The following is a 20,998-nucleotide window of genomic DNA, read 5'->3' as shown; positions in this document are numbered from 1 at the left end:
CGAACGTGGCAAAACACCCGCAAAATCACCAAAACAACCGCAAAAGTCGGAAAACACACACAAAAATCACCACAAAGAAAATCAACTTATCAACTTACTTGTGAAATCAAATTTCGAATCCAAAAGTAATACAAATGGCCCCCCACCAACATAGCCAGCCCCCAACACCACCCCAAAAGTCGAAAAACACACACAAAAATCAACACAAACAACATCAACTTATCAACTTACTTGTGAAATCAAATTTCGAATCCAAAAGTAATCCAAAAGGCCTCAAATCCAAATATCCAGCAGCATCCACAAAAAGTAATCCTTCCCAGTCAAGATCGAATCCAAAATGGCCAGGAAACAGGAACAGGAAGTTGGAGACTGGGGCACTTCCTTCACCCCACCCCAATGGGAGGAGCTTGCTGGACAGGAACAGGAAGTTGGAGACTGGGCCACTTCCTTCCTTCACCTCTCCGCCATTTTTATTTTTTTTTGTAATTTCGCGACTGCGAGATTGTTGCTGCCCGCGCCGCGGGCCGCGAGCAGTGCGAACACAAGCAAAAAATCCGCAGCGCGCGGATTTGCGGATTTTGCGGGAAATCCGCGAATCTCGCGGATTGCGGATTTACCGAAAATCCACAAAATCCGCGAGCGGAACGGATTTTACGCCCATGCTTAGTTTTTATTTTTTTGCACAGGAATGCCTACTTTGCATATCATTAGCTTTAGTTGTGGCACTGGTTTGTGGCGACTATTTTGGCGGAAGGTATCGATGGAAGAGTGGTGAGATTTGCAGTTTTCACCAGGTTGAGAAAGGGACGCTAATTAAAAAACACAGAAAAAAAAGATATGTTTAATGAACATTATAGTTAGAAATTAGCATTTAAAAAACCTTTGAAATTCACTGAAAAAAAGCATAGGTTTTACAGACCTTATAGTTAGGAATTAGCATTTAAAAAACCTTAGAAATTCACTGGAAAAAAACATAGGTTTCAGGGACGTGATAGTTAGTTGGACATTTCACTCATACAAAACGATAGAAATTCCCCTGTTATAGTTAGTTGAGCTAACTATAACTCTCGCGCGCGCAATACTCTGATGATGACGTCACATATTACATCATTCATGACATGGTCAGTGACATCACTGATGACATCAGTGATGACATCTCAAATGACATCAGTGATGACATCATCCACGAGAAAATCTGATGCACCTGATCAGACCCTAATATAACACTTGATACAACAACTCTAAAATACAGACTATAATTTTCGAAACCATTAACACACCAATACAAGTTAGTACATATCCACTCACTAATTTGTGGGTCTACACACACATCCACTCATTCACCCTTATAGTCACTCATACATACAGTCAGCCATCAATACAGCGTTATCATATCCAGTCACATATCTATAAAGACACTCACACACCGCCTCTTATTGAAAGAGTTAATCACACATCTTGTCAGTCATGGAAATAATCAATCACACTTTAATTTACTCACCTTTACAGTTATACACATACTACCTCACTTATTTAAATATATAATAACACTCTAATACAATAACTAATAGAAGCACACACTGATCCATAAAGGCACTCTCACAATAACTCAGTCTTGCATTCACTCATTTATATACTCCAACACAGATATATACTTCCTTTTACATTTTCAGTTACTCACATATGTCCTGCTGAGGCATCCATTCACTCACCAAGACACTCATACACAAACTCACCCAGCCATAGAGCCCTTCACAGATACAGACTGGAACACATGTACCCTGTGAATTATCCATTCATATATCTATGCACAGAGTCATACCCCTCACCCACCCATACAGACACTCGGACAAGCAATCAATAGCTGATATAGATCCTCATTTAGCTTCTAACCAAACAATGCAACCGCTTACACACCAACTGACAACCTAAACTGTGTGAATGTCTGTATCAGTTGGTAACACATGTATTAAGGAAGACATAATTAATCCCTCACTTATACACTCAGTCGCACAGCTACTTAATCATGCATCCTGATTCTTATAAACCCATTCATTGTTCAATACACCTTGGCACATATATATATAAAACATATTTACATTTTATAGAAACACATATACACCGGATGATGTCATCAGTGATGTCATTTGAGATGTTATCAGTGATGTCACTGACCATGTCATGAATGATGTAATATGTGACGTCAACAGCAGTGCATTGCGGGGGCGCGAGTTATAGTTAGTTCAACTACCTATAACAGGGAAATTTCTATTGTTTTGTATGAGTGAAATGTCCAACTAACTATAACGTCCCTGAAACCTATGTTTTTTTCAGTGAATTTCTAAGGTTTTTTAAATGCTAATTCCTATCTATAATGTCCGTAAAACCTATGTTTTTTTCAGTGAATAGATACATATACACAGCTGCGCAAAACTCACTAGTACTGCAGAATTCTGCCGCGGCACCCCTCCCAAGGGAGGCAAGATACACATCCTATGGCTTTGCCCATTACTGCAATCATACTGGGAATCAGTATGGTGACACCTTCGCTAGATGAGTCAACAGCTCAACCTGGCCTGTCACACAGCACTCAGGATGTCATCAAAATTAATAACCACAAGAAAAGATGGCTAGATGCAGCATTAGCCTTCACAATGGTTTGCATTCTAAGGCACCGTAAGTAGCACTTACTATCAGATATTGAAGAATGGTCCAACACAATGAAAAGAATGGCCACACACGAACGAGTGACATTTAAGCTGAATAATCAGCTATAATGGTTTGGAGACATTTGGGGGATTAACTAGAATAAATATTCCTGGACGGGTGATACACATCTATAGGTGACATAAGCTGATCATATAATTGAGCCTCGTCTAAGGACTGTTCTCAATTTCTCATTCAGCCCTTTAAAGCTGCACATTCTGGCAATCTCTGCCACCAGATAGCTATGACCACTGGACTGACCACGGAAAGGCTGGTTGCGTAAATAGCTGACTACAGAATGCAGAGAATGCTCCAGTCTCAGCTTGATGGTTGCACAATATTACAAGGCCACCATTAGAGCGCTGCAGAATCTAAACAATATAACAATAACATACAATTAGCAAGACATGAAGCTCTTGATCTTGAATTTATGTTTTTATTACCAAAAATTACCTATGTCTTTATGTACATTGAGAAAGTGAACAGGGGACCAATTGTCAGATGTTCTAATTTGAATGAAACAGAGTTTATTATGTTCTTTGACACCAAACCAGGATATTTCTAGTGAGCAGTCTCTGACCATTAATATTAATTAAACAGAACTAAAATGACTAAAGCGTTTAATCAAGGGTCTATGGATGAAAAGCAATATCAGGGTGTGATTTCTTTGTAAAATGCATGAAGCGCCTTGAAGCCCTAAATTATGTGAGCAGATTATTTGAAGGAGAAGAAACCATGTCATTAGCCTTTGCAAAGACATCTATGGACTTTGGTCATAATACAGGGAGCTGCACTTGGATAGTGGGGAGTACTGTGAGTACCCCCCTCTGTTTTAATTTTTTAACTGGCCTGTAATTGGCATTACCTTTTTTAATTGGCAATACCTATTTTATGTTTTTAATTATTGTGTACTGTGCTTCTTGTGGCCTGCTAACTGCCACATACTTTACTGTTCTCCCTAACTCATCCTTACTTGCTTCGCCTGTAATTCCCCTTCCTCTGTGGTTCGTCCGGGGCATCTCTCTGGTCCGCCGTGGCTCTAGGTGCCGTTTGAGCAGAGAGAGCAGCCCGGAAAGCAATTTGGAAGGTCAAAGCTAACCCTCCTTGGGTAGTTGACGCTCTAGTCTTTTATGCCCCTTCCTCCGACCCGGCTTCCAGTTCCAACTTAATTCTGAGTCCGACTCGGACTTGCAGCGGATGCTTGCACACCATTGGAATGCCAAAGGCAAGCAAGTCTGCACCCGTCCACGCCTGGACACCACCATCCACCAGGAGGGCTGTATCTTTTTCCTATCCTTCATTCTCTTTCCCTCCACATGTCCATCTCATCAGGTCTAAACCACAAAAACTGCGTATGGCTTTTAAGGTCTACTCAAGAGAGGAGCTCATAAAATTAGGGAATCACACTCAAGGAGCACCCTGCAGACAAAAATGATATCCTGCGGAGAAGCTCACCCATTGGCAGTGTGACCTTTGCAAATTTACATGGACCAATAGGTTGTCCATAAGCAGGCATAACGACTTGTGGCCCTCAATAGATGCCCATCTGAAAAGCAAACACCCAGATATTAGCAATAACACCTCTAGTACCCCGTCCCAACTACATAGCACATACTTTAATGCACGCTCGATTCCTAAACACGCTTCATAACTATGGGACCTCCTAGACTCAAGAAGGCCGGCCTACTTAAGGCGGAACCGAGCCCGGGGTCAGCCTGGTAAAGGTGCCTCGGAGGAGCGGCTGCATAGCGCTGCTAAGGATCACGCGCTCGCGCTCTTGCTGTGAATTTTAATATTCCTGTTTTGTGCTTTTACTTTGCATATAATTTTCACTTTACCTTGTTCTTAATTGCGTCGCTTTCTGGCCCCTCACTCACACGTTAAAATAACAGACAAAAGCACCGCTACTTTGGCGGGTCCGGTTCTGGGGTGGTGAGGGAGCGCCATATTGGTTCAGGCAGCTGAAGCCAGACGCCGCCATATTGCTGCGGGTCTTGGCGCCTGGAATTGGAGGTTACGCCGGCCTACTTAAAGCTCCACCCTTCTCAACGCGCAGCGGTGACGCGCAGGGTGGCGCCCTCACTGCGCCTGAGTCGTGCCAGAGTCCTGCCTGTCTGCGCCCGTCAGCGTTCCGGCTGCGGACGGGTCAGGACGGCTGGCCGGCACTCATCTCTTCTAGGCACACTATTTTTACTTCCCTTGGTCATGATGCTCTCATACACATCAGAGACTCTTCTAAATTTACGTCCCCCCGTGGGTCGCTGTCACTATGTTTTCCCTGGCAGCCGTGCCTTAAGGAAAGGCTGCTCAGACTGTGGTTGGCGTCTTTCCAAGCATGAGAAACCGACATTGGTTTGCCAACATGCTCCAGTCGTCTGTCTTCTTCTTAACGCACGTTCTCTGAGCTGTCACTCGCTGGATATCTGGAACCTGCTTTATAACTCTAATGTGTCCTGTCTATTCTTGACAGAAACCTGGCTAAGTGACTCCTCCGCCCCGGATCTGGCCAATGCCATCCCACCCAACTATTCCATCTTTAGGAGGGATAGATCATCTGGGAGAGGGGGCGGTGTGGCTATTATAGTTAACAATCTTCTGCACTGTTCTACATTTCCGGTTGATAACATCCAGAACACCGAGGCCCTTGGCTTTACTCTCCACCTCTCCCCCTCTCAGGCTTGTACCGGTATTCTTATATATAGAGCCCCTTGGGCCCCTTTTTGGACGAATTACAAGTTGCACTCTCAGTCCCATGTCTTAAGTCGGAGCACTGCACCCTTTTAGGCGATCTAAATATACACATGGACGATGCCACTAACCCAGACACTATGAAACTAATGGATATAACTACCTCATTAGGACTGCTACTGTTTATTCAAGAACCTACTCATAACAAGGGTCACACTCTGGAACAAGTCTACTCCACCATTCCTATTGGCATCCAAGCACCGCAGCCGGTGTTATGGTCGGATCATTATTTAATTACTTTTTTCCTATCTAGTGTTCCATCTTCTAGGATCAAACCCACTGCCTCTCCTAAGCGTATTTCCAGACCTTTCCACCTTCTCTCAAATGAGATGCTGCAGCAGGCTATTGACTGTGCACCCTGTACCTTGTCAGGCAACTTAGAAGATGACCTAGCCTATTTTGTCGATTGGCTCACGACAAGACTGTCGATTCTTGTCCCAGAGAAAATAGCTAAGTCCGGAGACAGACGGCCCTCAGCCCCTTGGTTCACTCCTCAGCTTAGGGAAGCTCGCCAAAACTGTAAGAGAGCTGAGAGAGCTTGGAGGAGGGACTATAATCCCTTGGAGAAAGTAAAGTTCAAAAATATGACTAGATCCTACTATAATTTGATGTGGAAAGAGAAAGAAATCTATCTTGAACGTCGCATCGATGAATCTGGAAACACATGTAAGGAAATCTTCAGAATTGTTAAAGACTTTACATCACCGTCCCTAAGCACCCCGACCCAGTCTCACTCAGAATCCTGGCTGGGTGAACTGGCCCTTTACTTTGTTAATAAAATAACGTCCATCCAAGCTTCCCTTGCTGTTTATTCCCAACAAACAGATGTAGACCTACCAGCCGTCTACACCTCCTTAAAATTTGATCTGGCTCCCTCTCTTTGGGAATTCCCCCCTTTGAGTCTTGATTCTTCTTTAGACCTATTGTCTGGACTGAAGTCGGGCTCACCCCTTGATCCATGTCCTGCCACATGTCTCAATAAAATAGTTCCGGCTCTAAATGGCCTCATCAACCCTATTCTCAACTCCTCGCTGTCTTCTGGTGTAGTCCCTCGGGCTTGGAAGTGTGCTCTTATTCTTCCACTCCTAAAAAACCAGCCCTAGATCCTGCTGTCCATGCTAACTACAGGCCAATCTCTCTCCTCCCTGCTCTGGCGAAAGTGGCAGAAAGACACGTGCACAGATCTATCTCTAATTTTATCGAGGAGAACCATCTGTTGCACAGCACTCAATCTGGATTTCGTGCTAATTACAGCACGGAGACCGCGTTACTTGAAGTCACAGACGCCATCAGAGAGGTGTTGGATGTTGGAGGAAAGGCCATGCTGGTCATGTTGGACCTGTCGGCGGCGTTCGACACCGTTCCCCATGACACCCTTCTTTTACGACTCTGGGAGTGTGGTATTCGGGGGCCGGTGTGGAATTGGCTCAAATCCTTCCTAGCCGACCGCCGTCAAACGATCTGGGCGCCCCTGTACTCCGCCAACATGGCACCTCTGGAGGAAGGGGTCCCTCAGGGGTCTATTCTTAGCCCCCTGCTTTTTAACATCTTTTTGGCCCCCCTGACAGAGGTGGCGGAGTCCTTCGGTGCTCAGATCGTGTCCTACGCCGACGACACCCAACTCTCGTTTACATGTGGCAGGAGTGAGGTGTTTAACGGGACTCTTATCAGAAGCTGTCTAGAGGCAGTTTTTGGGTGGTTTAGAGGGCACAGACTGAAATGCAACTCCGATAAGTCAGAGCTGCTTTTCTTTGGCTGTGCCACTGAACCGAACTGGAAATGTTGGTGGCCGCAAGACTTGTTTCCACCTGTAAATGTGTCAATCAAAGCAAAAAATGTGGGAATCATTGTTGATAGTGACCTAGCTTTTGGACCCCAAATATCTTGCCTTTCTGGGAAATGCTTCGGCATCCTTCGGATGCTCAGAAAATTTCTCCCCCTGATATCACTCCATCATAGAAGGGTTATTGTTGAATCACTCATTGGGTCCAGATTAGACTATGCAAATGCTCTTTACTTGGGACTCCCAAAATACCTTTTGATGCGTCTTCAAGTAGTTCAAAACTCAGCTGCCCGTGCTATCTACGGGCTCCCTAGACGTACTGGTGCCTCTGATCTGTTAAGAGAATTGCACTTGAGGTTCCGTGACGACTTGAACCCGTGTTTTTAAGTTTGTCGGAAATACATAAAAATGGTATCAGTGAACCGCAAATGATCCATTTAGTATATCCTAGTGTTTTCGCTACGCTACGAGCAAGAGCACTCCTTCCACTGACACATTTCTGATATACACACGGCATCCATCTTAGATCGTGGCCGCCATTTTGTGTTTCCTTGCCCTCACATATGCAATAGCCTCTGATCATTTCATTCACTTCACTTTGATTAAAGACACGTAGCCTTAGCCGGAGATTCACCTCTTACGTGACACGTGCACCTTAAACCAGATCACGCTGTAGCTGCATGACTCGACAAAGGCTGCCTCCTCTGCCCGAGGCCAGTCCTGCCAAACTGGTCTTCGTGTCCATTGTACCTGATCATGATTAGGCGGCCGAAGCCGGTAGCCTTGCCCATTTACAACCCACAAACATCTCTTATCCCGCTTTTCTATCTCCTGCACCTGGCTCTACTCTTTTCCTTCTGGGCCTTTATTAGGGGGAGGTAACGAACTTTACGATGAGGCGGTCCGGGTCTTGAATGCAATATTGACAAGGGATTGTGATGGACTGGTGGGAACCCCTCTTCGTGATGTTTGGTATCAGATATTATCGACAGTTCCTGTGTAACGCCAAATATTTATTGTTTAGAGACACAAAAGGTTTGGGAATGTACCGACATGTGAAATATTTGCCTAGAGCACAATTTTTAGTATATAAGGAGCAACCCACTTTGTACAAATCGAACAGTCTCCTAGATTCTGCCCGTGTGTAGATTCTGTGACTTCTGTGTCCCTGCAGTAATAAACCTTTGGTCTTTGACGCCACCATCGAGAAGCCCGTGTTTCTGTTCATTTGTGCACCAAGGCAGGTGGAACTCCGGGGTCTTCGGGTGTTGTACCCTGACACCTCTGGACGGAACCAAAAAAGTCCAGAACTCCAATTGGCGCCCAACGTGGGGCGACGTCATTCGGTACCGGTCCAAAAGCCTGAAGAGTTCGAGAAGCTTCGTGTGAAGATTCCTGAGGGAGGCGCCCCACTTCATCGATCCCGGCATATCGCAAAAGTGGCCCTGAAGTTCTCTTCCACGAGGGTTCCCGTTCAGGACGGCTGCAGTGGGCCGTTGCCTTGACCGTCGCCCTGTCTTGGACCCGAAGTGGTGCAGTCCTTAGTACGGCGAAACGTGACGGGTTTCTCCTTGGTGACGTCTTCAGTGCCTCAGTTAAGTATTTAGTGATAGCTAGCTGGTTACTTTTGTGAGGATTGTTAAAAATCCTTGATCGGTTCTTGGTTTGGTTTGGTTTCGTAAGATTATCACTAGTTGTTCTGGTTACGATAATCTATTTGGTTCAGTTTTGGGTATCGATACATCAGTTCGTTTTTTTGTAGGCCTAAGTTCTTGGTTCAAGTGCACAAATTTGTTTCGTGTTTGTTTGTTTTGTGTTCCGGACTGAAAATGGTAAGTCGGAAAATGTTGTCTTGTTTTAGTTGCAACAGTGACTCACAATTAGAGGACTCTTGTCTGGTTCCTCCGATTGGGACTCCCCTTTATGATTTATATTGCAAGTATGGTGTGGGTCCTATAACTTATAATGAGATATGGGTCCGCTATTGTAAGAAGGATGGTGTCCTTAGTTGGCCACTGCATGGTAGTTTTGAACAAGAGATTCTCGACAATTTAGAAGAGAAATTGTTTAGGAAGAAAGCCCGGCCGGCAATGTTTGATTCCTTCCGTTATTGGCGGAAAGAATCCAAACAGAGAGAAATGAAAAGGTTGAAGAAAGAGCAAAAAGAACAAGAAGAGTTAACTCTAGAGCAAGCGACTAAGCAGTTGCAGGCTGACGAGTGTGAGAAAGCCATAGATGTAGCCATTAGAGAGCGTAACTTAGCGATTGACAAGTGCTATCCTGCCTTGCCATCGAAAATGGCTAAGATACTGGAGGATTCTGAAAACGATCCTCTGCTATCTTATCTGTTACGGTCGCCTCCACCGTATGCACAAGGTGCTACGGCTCCACTGATCCCGAATGTTCAATTGCCGGTTGCTGGACAACCTGGTGTTCTTGTTCCTCAGAATCAAGTTCCTATACCTCCTGTGGTGAATGTAAATGTTCCTACAGCTCCTCCTCTTCCCGCACTGCCCGCTCCTATACCTACCACTGTACCTATTGGTCCTCAAACTATTTTCCTCGATACTCCTACTGTTTCGTCATCTATTCCTACCTCTACTGCGTTCTCTATGTCTGCGAGTGTACTAACTCCACTTTCTGTTCGTCGAAGAATCACTGATTCTGTTACTAATATGCTGTCGCCTATATATAAAACCTTGATTAAGACTCCTACTCCTGACTCTGTTCAGAGACGGAGTCAGCTTCCAAGTACTGAGGAACGGGGAGTTTTAGACTCCACAGCTCTCAGATGGATTACAAAAGTTAGAAGATATAGTACGAAAGATGTGTTAGAGACATTTATGCAATGGGGAGAACCAACGCAACGATACGTCTTTGATGAGATGTGCTCGTTGTTACGTGAGGAAATAGAAGAAGACGATGTCGAATCAGATTTGGAAGATTTAATTAAAGTGCAAAAAGAGTTTGCTGCTGGAATGATAGTGGGTGAGAATATAAAGCAAGCGATGGAATTCATTTTGAGTTTTAGGATTGATCCATCTCTTCGTTCACCGAGAGATTTAGAGAAAGGTAAAATGAAGCTAAGTCGCCAATATCCTATGAGGGAGGTTCCTCCAATTTGGCGCGAAGCCGTGCAAGCTGATGCAGTTGCGGGTGTTGTAGCTGCTCCAGCACAGTTCCAAAGAGTATGGATACATATTCCGTGGAAGCGAGCAGAAGTGTTAGCAGTGAAACAGGCCTTGCCAGATCCACGTAAGAATCCAGCCGGATATTACAAGGAATTAACACAGACAGTTGAGGCTTGTATAATGAACTTAGCCGACATTGATATGTTGTTTGGTAATGTAGTTCCACAACCAGTGTGGGCTAAAATTCGTAGAGAGGATCATCAGGCTGCTTTAGGTGGTGATTGGGCAGCTATCACTGCAGCAGATAATCAACAAATAGGTGGTGCGAAACCTGAACCTTTGATCGCTAATCTGCCAGGTAGAATAATAGATTTAATGAAGACTCTGATGCCAGCATTGCGTGTTAATTGGGATAAATTATCCGCATGCAAGCAGAAGAAAGACGAAAGTGTCTCCGACTTCTTCACGAGGTTCGAAGAGACTTTTGTGGATCATAGTGGTCAGGACATGAGCACTGAAGGAGGACAGAGATTGTTTGTCGATAAATTTGTGCATAATTTGTTACCTGAATTATGCAATAAATTGAAAGACTCAGAAAGTGCGTGGGCTGTATCTACGACAGCGCAAATACTTGCGACTGCACAGTACTATGAAAATAGGGATAAAGAGGAAAAGGAGAAATCAGAGAAGAAAACGAAAGATTTAAAGACTAAAGTTCTTTTACAGCAGGCGTATCCGCCTCGCACGAATCAGACTAATATGCAACAGAATTCGTATCAAAAGACAGATTATAATTCGACCAGGCCTCAATATCAGTGGAATCAGTGCGCGTACTGTAAGAAAGAGGGTCACTATAAAAATGATTGTCCGATCTTAGCGCAAAATAATGCGGCAGCAGCTCAGAGAGGTCGTGGTGGTTATGCGCAGAATTCTAGAGGACGAGGACGAGGTGCTATGCCTCCACAAACGAATGATCGTCCTTCCAATCACTTTGATCAGAGAAATGGACAATCTGTTCAGCAAAATAGATCTCAGCAATATCTTGTTGAGGATTATTGTGAAGTTGAAGAGGGTTTTCAACAAAATGGGTACTAGGACAGCCATGGACAGAGAGAGGGAGTAGTATCAGTTCCAGTGGATCAGAGTGGGCCTTATGTCGCAGTAGCAACATCAGGTGTAGTCGAACCGTTTCTGTTGGATACTGGTGCCGCGAAAAGTTCTATCATGCATGCGAAACTCCCTGGCGCACCTTTGTCTGGCTCAACAAATGTTTCCGTAGGTTTTTCAGGCGCCCCTGTGTACAACCCGATATCTGGTCCTTTGTCTATTTCTGTTGGACCGTGTCAATTGAAAGCACCCTTAATTTTGACGACAGGTTGTAATGAAAATCTGCTTGGTTTAGATTTGTTAAAACGACTATATGCGACATTGTACTGTTCTCCGGAAGGAGTACAGCTTACTTTGGGTAAAAGACTCACCTCTCCGATGTACTTGTCAATGGACGCACTCCCGCCGGAGCTACGTTCACTCCCTGATTCTCTTTGGGCGACTGGTCCCAATGATGTAGGTCTACTAGAAATTCCACCGTATGTAGTAACTTTGAAAGCGAATGTAAAATTTCCAAGAATTCCCCAGTATAAAATATCGAGTGAAGGTGAGCGTGCACTCTTATTGATTGTGCAAGATTTGATTAAGAAAGATGTGGTTGAAGAAACGCGAGGAAATGTCTGTAACAGTCCTGTCTTACCGATTCTGAAGCGAACTGACCCTACAAAGCCTCCAGTTTATAGGTTTGTCATAGACCTTAGAGAAGTTAATAAGATTGTAATTCCGCAGTTTCCTGTAGTGCCAGACATTACTGCCTTATTAACATTGATTCCTGCTACAGCTATGTGGTTCTCAGTTATAGATCTCAAGAATGCATTTTTCAGCATTCCGATAGCTGAAGAAAGTAGGGATATTTTCGGCTTCTGTTTAGGAGGTCGGAGTTTCAGATTTAAACGCGCTCCACAAGGCTATTGTGAAAGTCCATCCATTTACAGTCAAGCTTTAAAAAGTCAGCTAGATTCTTTTGTCCTTCCTCCAGGCTCTGCCCTAGTACAGTACGTAGACGATCTTTTGGTGGCTGCCGATGACAAGGAAACTTGCAAGGCAGCTACAATTTCACTATTGCATCATTTGTCTAATTTGAATCATAAGGTGTCACCTTCCAAAATGCAATATTGCTGCCAAGAAGTAACCTACCTAGGTCACCTCTTATCAAAGGAGGGAAGGAAGTTGACCCCAGAAAGAATAAAAGCAATTACGCAGATGAGTGTTCCACGCACACAGAGGGAAGTACGTGCCTTTCTAGGTATTACCTCCTACTGTAGGCAGTGGATTCCAAATTTTTCACTTTTAGCAAAGCCATTGGTAGCTTTGACTGGGAAAAATGTTCCGAGTCCGGTGCCATGGTCTGATGAATGTCAAAAGAGTTTTGCTGAATTACGAAAAGCTTTGTGTTCAGCTCCTGTATTGGGCACACCTGATTACAGTAAGCCATTCACGCTCTACGTTCACGAAAGAGAAGGTTGCGCGTTGAGTGTCTTGACACAGAAGTTTGGTGATAAACAACGCCCTTGTGCGTATTTCTCATCAACATTAGATCCGGTAGCTAGAGCATTGCCTAGTTGTTTGAGGGCTACAGCGGCAGCTGCAGCTTCCATTCGACAATCTGCTGGTTTGGTGATGAACAATATGCTAGTGGTCATGGTTCCTCATGCAGTGGACACACTCATGAACCGAACGAAGACACAACACCTTACTAGTGCGAGATTATCTGGTTACGAGCTGACGTTATTAGCGAGTCATATTCAGATCAAAAGATGCAATGTATTGAATCCAGCAACATTGTTGCCGACTGATCAAGAGTCGAGTGATTCTGAGCCACATGACTGTTATTTCAAAACGGAGGAAGAGACAAAAGGTCGTATCGACTTGAGGGATACTCCTCTATCCGACCCGGATGGTACGCTGTATGTGGACGGGTCATGTTTTAAATTGGAGAATGGTGATGTGACTGCTGCCTACGCAGTAACGACTTTGAAGACGATTGTGGAGACTGCAAGAGTGAGTCAGAATTCTGCCCAAGCTGCAGAGTTAATAGCTCTTACGAGAGCGTGTGTTTTAGCTAAGGGAAAGAGAGTGAATGTGTTTACAGATAGTCAGTACGCATTTGGCGTGGCCCATAGTTTTGGCCGGTTGTGGAGAGAAAGGGGTTTCATTACGTCCCATGGGACTAAGATCCAACATGGTCAGCTAGTTAACGACTTGTTAGAATCTCTAACCTTACCGACTGAAGTTGCGATTGTGAAGTGCAGTGCTCATAAAGCAATCACGGATGATGTTGGTCGGGGAAATGCCTTTGCTGATGAAACCGCTAAACAGACAGCTAGAGACATGATGAGTAGAATGTACATTGCTACGTCTGCAAGATGGATTGCTGAGTCTGGAATGTGTGAGGACACAATGGAAAGTGTGAAAGAGATTCAGAAAGAAGCGACTGAGGAAGAGAAACGCGTATGGAGAGAAAGTACGGGCAAATTGGACTCGAATGGATGTTGGATCGATTTGACAGAACAGCAGCGTTGGATGTTGCCTGATGCATATGTGCTTGCAGTAGTGACGATGGCGCATGGAGTGGCGCACATAAGTTCTAAAGGGATATGTAAGATGTTAGCTCCGGTCTGGAAGAATGAGGGAATCAGTAAGTGTGCAGAGAGAGTGGTGAAAAATTGTATGGTGTGCTTGATGCATAATCCTGGCAAGGGAATTCCAACTCCAGCTGGTCATTTCGCTCCTCCTTCCTGCCCCTTTGAAGTAATACAGTTAGACTTCATTCACATGGAACGCTGCAACAATTTAAAATACGTCCTGGTGGTGGTTTGTGCTTTTTCCAGGTGGATAGAAGCATACCCACTAAAGGACAACACTGCTTTATCAACTGCCAAAATTCTTCTCAAAGAATTTTTTCCTAGGTATGGAATGCCACGGATTGTATGGTCAGATAACGGAAGTGAGTTTATAGGGAAAGTTATGCAGAGTGTGTGTGCTGGTCTAGGATTGAAACAAAAATTTCATAGTGCGAACCATCCCCAGTCTGCTGGTTTAGTCGAGGGTTACAATGGCACCCTCAAGCTTAAAATAGCCAAAATTCAAGCATCCACAGGTTTGGCTTGGCCAGACGCACTTCCTTTGGCCTTGTTATCAACGAGAGCAACAGTGCATTCTAGAATAGGGCTTTCTCCATATGAGATTGTATTTGGCCGCCCGGCAAATGTCTGGGGTGTGCCAAGGCCTAAACAATTTTGCTCCATTGAATATCCTATGTTGATAGACTACCTTTACGACTTGACTGCTAAATTAAGTCTTATTCATCAACAGGTTTTTGATGCACTACCAAAGCCTCCGGAGAGTCCAGGGCATCAACTGAAACCGGGTGACTTCATAGTGGTCCGGAACTTCGCGAGGACAAAGAATCTTCAGCCTCGCTACATCGGCCCCTTCCAAATCCTACTGGCAACGAGGACAGCTGTACGTGTTGCTGGCCGGAAGAACTGGATCCACGCTTCTCACGTAAAGCGTGTTCCACTGCCGCTGCCCTACGACGACTGGGTGAAGAAGGGAATTGGTGCCTCCGAATCTGAAATAACTCCAAAATTTGTCCCTTTCAGCGATGCCGATTTGATTTCTGACACTTTGAAACGTGACTCTCCTCCTGAAAAGACTACTTTGAACATTGAACATTTGTCTCCAGCATCAGAAGAAACTTTGCCATCTGCGAACGTAAACTCTGCAACAGCTGCTAGTGATACACTATTTTCCGATCAGACAGTACCAGCGAAGCAGAAATACAACCTTAGAAGCCATAAAAAGGACAAATAAAGCAGGCAACTGCATATTGTGATTTTGATATTTATATACATTGGACTTTTTTGCTTTTCAGCCAGGAAGTTTGCTATTGTTTATTGTTTTTAATAAATTGCCTTGCCGTCTGGGTAGCCGTAGGGTCGTGGCTGTGTGCCTAGTTTGAATTTGCAGGGGTCTGACACAAGGTCGATCTTTCTGTTAGTACTGGGAACTCCCAGGGCTGACAGAGGCATTTTCATCTACGTACACATCATCAGTGGTCGCGAGCGGATTGTAGAAGATGGAACTTCCTGCGCTGCAACGAGAAAATGTGATTTACGTTCGCAGAAACAGACTAAATAGAATTCTTCATAGCAAATGTTTCTTGATGCAATGTGCCATTACATTTTTGATTGTTTTAGCAACACTGGTGGGTGGAATTGTCTTTAGCATAAATTTGATTTTTGTGCCAGTATCTACAGTACCTCCCCTTGATCCTGCTATTTCTACTGTTTCTTCTATACACTCTTTTCACTCGTTTCCGGAACATGAGCAAGCTCGACGCTCAGAATTCATTAATAATACTTTTGTACAGCTCTTGCATCAACACCAACTGGTAGTTAACACGACAGACTGCTGGGTGTGTGGCTTGATACCTCACACTATGGATAAAGGTATTCCCTATCTGGTTTTGCCTTTCAGCTACAATGGATCATTTCAGGCCCTTCAAACCATCTTTGCTTATGCTCTTGAGACCTATCCTCCACGTCCACCACGTTCCACTAAATATAACTCTGCTAACAAAGCTTTAGTCCAGGGAATTATTGACATGATCAAAGACGTCAATAATACTCCATCTTACCCTAGAGACGAATTGCGAGTATATTTAAGTTGGAATACTTCAGAGTATCGCCTTAGTTTAGGAGAAAGCAAGCGTAAAAGCTCAACTCCAATCTGGGTCGTACCTCACCGAGGTCAGGTCTGTTTGCAAGGTAATGGGAGAAATCCGAGAGCTCAGCTAGGGAGGAGTGAGTGCGTAGAGACTTATGTGTTTCCGGCTAAACTCTTCCCCTGCCTTCCTTACTGCCAGGGGTACCTACTTCATCTGTCGAGACAGAGCTTATACATGGTTGCCTGCCGACTTCTCAGGATCATGTTATATTGCTCGATTATTGCCTCCGACATACACTGCTTCACCTGATTACCACAGAAAAAGAGTAGCGAGAGGTGTCTTCAGCAAGGAAGATACCGCTGGTCAGGAAGCTGGAGACTTCTTCAAAGGCTTCCTTCCGTTCTGGGGGCCTATGGCCAATAGTAGAAACATACGTCAGCTAACACGGGTAGTTGAATCTACTATTACCGAAACTGCTGGTGCCCTTAGCAATCTGACAGCTGAGCTTCAGGCGGATAGGCTCATGACATTGCAGAACCGTATGGTTCTAGATGTTATACTTGCAGATCGAGGTGGGGTATGCAGAATGATCCAATCGAGCTGCTGTGTCTTTATTCCTAATAATGCTCCAACAGTTTACGAGGCGATCTCTAAGTTGCACAAGATTTCGGACTCCATACATGTAGACAAGGGAAACTGGTCCTTCATGGAGTGGTTTTGGACTCTGATCTCAGCGTGGGGATGGAAGGTTCTAATGGTCATTGGTGTCATCCTAGTATTCCTATTCTCATGTTGTCTGATTATCCAGTGTGGTCCTGCTCTGTGTAGTCTTTGTGCTGCAACTTGTCTCAGAAAACCACCTGCGTTTGGAGAAAAGACACGAGAAAGGATGATGATACAACAACATGTCACTGACCTGATGAGTATAGAACTAGATTCTGACATAGACTGAGTAATTGCCTATGTAAGGGCAAAAGGAGGGTCTGAGGTTCCGTGACGACTTGAACCCGTGTTTTTAAGTTTGTCGGAAATACATAAAAATGGTATCAGTGAACCGCAAATGATCCATTTAGTATATCCTAGTGTTTTCGCTACGCTACGAGCAAGAGCACTCCTTCCACTGACACATTTCTGATATACACACGGCATCCATCTTAGATCGTGGCCGCCATTTTGTGTTTCCTTGCCCTCACATATGCAATAGCCTCTGATCATTTCATTCACTTCACTTTGATTAAAGACACGTAGCCTTAGCCGGAGATTCACCTCTTACGTGACACGTGCACCTTAAACCAGATCACGCTGTAGCTGCATGACTCGACAAAGGCTGCCTCCTCTGCCCGAGGCCAGTCCTGCCAAACTGGTCTTCGTGTCCATTGTACCTGATCATGATTAGGCGGCCGAAGCCGGTAGCCTTGCCCATTTACAACCCACAAACATCTCTTATCCCGCTTTTCTATCTCCTGCACCTGGCTCTACTCTTTTCCTTCTGGGCCTTTATTAGGGGGAGGTAACGAACTTTACGATGAGGCGGTCCGGGTCTTGAATGCAATATTGACAAGGGATTGTGATGGACTGGTGGGAACCCCTCTTCGTGATGTTTGGTATCAGATATTATCGACAGTTCCTGTGTAACGCCAAATATTTATTGTTTAGAGACACAAAAGGTTTGGGAATGTACCGACATGTGAAATATTTGCCTAGAGCACAATTTTTAGTATATAAGGAGCAACCCACTTTGTACAAATCGAACAGTCTCCTAGATTCTGCCCGTGTGTAGATTCTGTGACTTCTGTGTCCCTGCAGTAATAAACCTTTGGTCTTTGACGCCACCATCGAGAAGCCCGTGTTTCTGTTCATTTGTGCACCAAGGCAGGTGGAACTCCGGGGTCTTCGGGTGTTGTACCCTGACACCTCTGGACGGAACCAAAAAAGTCCAGAACTCCACACTGGCTTCCTATAGCTAAGAGAGTCCTCTTCAAAAGTCTTACGCTGACCTTTAAAGCCCTACACGACATTGGCCCTAGTTACATCAGAAAACGCCTTGCTTTTTATAAGCCTAATAGAGCTTTAAGGTCTGCCTCCTTGTCCAAAATGGTAGTTCCGACCATCAAACGCGCTAGACTGGGTGGCCGCTCTTTTCGCCACCTGGCTCCTCGCGCTTGGAATGAGCTTCCCCTCTCTCTGAGACAGATCCCTAACCTGATGTCCTTCAGAAAGGCCTTAAAAACCTGGCTATTCACCAACTAGGGCCCCCTGGTTTTTTTTCTCATATTCCGTTATGTTGCTGCCCTCTGCAGACCTCTTCGCCAAAGCGCCGGGATACTCCTTTGGAGTAGCCGTTGCGCTATAGAAGAAAATTTTAACATAACATAACATAACATAACATTGTCACGGAAACCTGGTTAACTCAGGCTCCTACCTGCCATAGCCCCAGCACTTCCACAAGGCTACAGCCTAACTAGATGTGATAGACAGCATAAAAAGGGGGGAGGGGTAGCCATAGCACCCAAAATCCCTCTAAGAATAGACTCCTGTTCGTCACCTATAGTGGATATGCTATTCTTTCAACTAAAAGCTCAAAATAACACAACCTGGAAGGGATCCCTTGTTTATCGCTCACCAGAAAGGGAAAAGGACTTCAGTACCAGGTTGATGGAACATCTAGCACCCCGTATCCTAGCGGCAGATAACTTTCTGCTGCTAGGTGACTTCAACTATCACATAGACATCCAAATGGATACTGACACTATGCAGCAATTAGCAGAGTCGCTCGGTGTCCACCAATCAGTATACGGCCCTACCCATAGAGGAGGGCTCACATTAGATCTAATCTTCATTGATGCCATGAACTTAGCAGTAGACACTCACACTGAGCAGATATGGACCGACCACTGCTCTAATAACTTTTAATTAGATATCAAGTTCCATAAGGATGTTCGCAACCATGGATCCAAGCTCATAAGTTATCGGAGGAAGGTGCACTTCTCCTGGTTTTTAGTCCTCCATCCATCACTGACCACTAAGACATTAACATGGCCCTGACTGTCTTTGAAGCCTCACTCATAAATGCCTTAGACTCAATTGTGCCGCTAAGAAAACCTACACCACGAGGAGAAAAAACCCGCTCCCTGGTATTCTGAATCTTTACGGAAGGAGAAACCCACAGTAGGGAGTCTAGAATGCATACGGGGAAAGGATAAAACCAATGAGGGCAAACTTGCCTATGAAGACGGCCTGAGAACATATCTCAAACACTGTAATTTGGCCAGAAGAACTCACATAGCACAGAGAATTAACTCTACAAAAAACTTCGAACCCCAAAAAGGATTCACAAACCCCAATAGTGGCAATCACACAATACTGGTATCAAGCTCACAGCGACAACCTCGCAGCCCACTTCAAACACAAAATTAACAGCATCTACAGCACGTTCACAAACTCAGTAGCCTCCATAACAGAGGAGCCTTAAGAAGAACCACACCCATGCATGTTGGAAACATTTAGTCTGATGACAGAGGATCAAACTCAGGCCCTAATAAATGCCATCAAATCTGTGTCCTCTGCAGACCGGGCATCTCCCCATGTAATTACCAGTTTATCCCCTATTCTGTGCAGTCTCATTACAAACCTATGTTACCTCTCCGGACAGCAGGCTAGTATACCTCGCAAAGGGAAGACAGCGTATATTAGGCCTCTTCTTAAAAAAGTTACAACTGACCCACAGAATTTGGCAAACTACAGACCTATCTTCCTTCTTCCTTTTGTCTCCAAAATTCTAGAGTCCTCAATGAATGCCCAACTAGTATCAGACCTGGAATCTAACCATCTGCTGGACCCCTCGCAATCAGGCTTTTGTGCCTCACGCAGCACGGAGGCTGCACTAGTGGAAGTCACAGACACTATTAAACTGGCACTGAACCAGAGATCTTCAGCCATTTTGGTACTTCTACACCTTTCAACTGCATTCAATACCATCTCCCATCAGATCTTAGCACATTGACTTTGGGAGTTTGGTATCAGAGGTAAAGCCCTTGAAAGGTTGATTAACTTCCTGTCAGAACATACTAACTTGGTCCAGTTGGGCGAGCACGCATCGGCATCCTCAACTCTAGATAAAGGGGCAATCTTGAGCCCCACTCTATTTAATGTATATATGGCCCCCCTGGCATGACTCATGAGCTCCTATGGTTTTGAAACCATTTCCTCTGCCGATGACACAGAACTGATCATCACTATGGACCATGACCCTATTCTGACCAAAGCAGGATTTAAACAATGCCCACTGACAGTAGCCACATGGATGTCCAACAACTGCCTTCAAGTGAACGTGACTAAAACGGAGACCCTTCTGTTGGGGAAGGCACATGCAGCCTGGTCAGTGGACTGGTGGCCATCGGAGCTGGGTCCTCCACCTACCAGGAAAGAATATGCAAGGAACCCAGGAATATTGATAGACGACAAGCTCACCATGAGTGAGCTTGTCAAAACTGTCACTGGAACCTGTTTTGGCCTCATGCGAACCCTTAAAAAGGTCTTTCAAATGTCAATGGACTCCTGTCCATGGCAGGAAGACTCTGGTGCAAGCACTGATAATGAGCCACCTGGACTACGGCAATGCCCTTCTGGTGGGTAGTAATGAAGGCTCCTGGCCAGGTTCCAGGAGCTGCAGAACTCGACTGCTCACCTGATCCTGAATCCCCCCCCCCTGTTCCCCGTCAGAGCCCTCTCTCCACTCCCTTCACTTTACACCCGATTAAAAAGTGTGCCCTCTTCAAACTTCTCTGCCTGATGTGTAAGGCGGGTGGCATTGCCAATATGGAGAGGCTTGGCAAGACTCGCTGCATTGGC

Source organism: Lissotriton vulgaris, unplaced genomic scaffold, assembly GCF_964263255.1.
Source record: "Lissotriton vulgaris unplaced genomic scaffold, aLisVul1.2 SCAFFOLD_1791, whole genome shotgun sequence".
NCBI classification, from domain to species: domain Eukaryota; kingdom Metazoa; phylum Chordata; class Amphibia; order Caudata; family Salamandridae; genus Lissotriton; species Lissotriton vulgaris.
Note: the sequence above shows the minus strand (reverse complement) of the source record.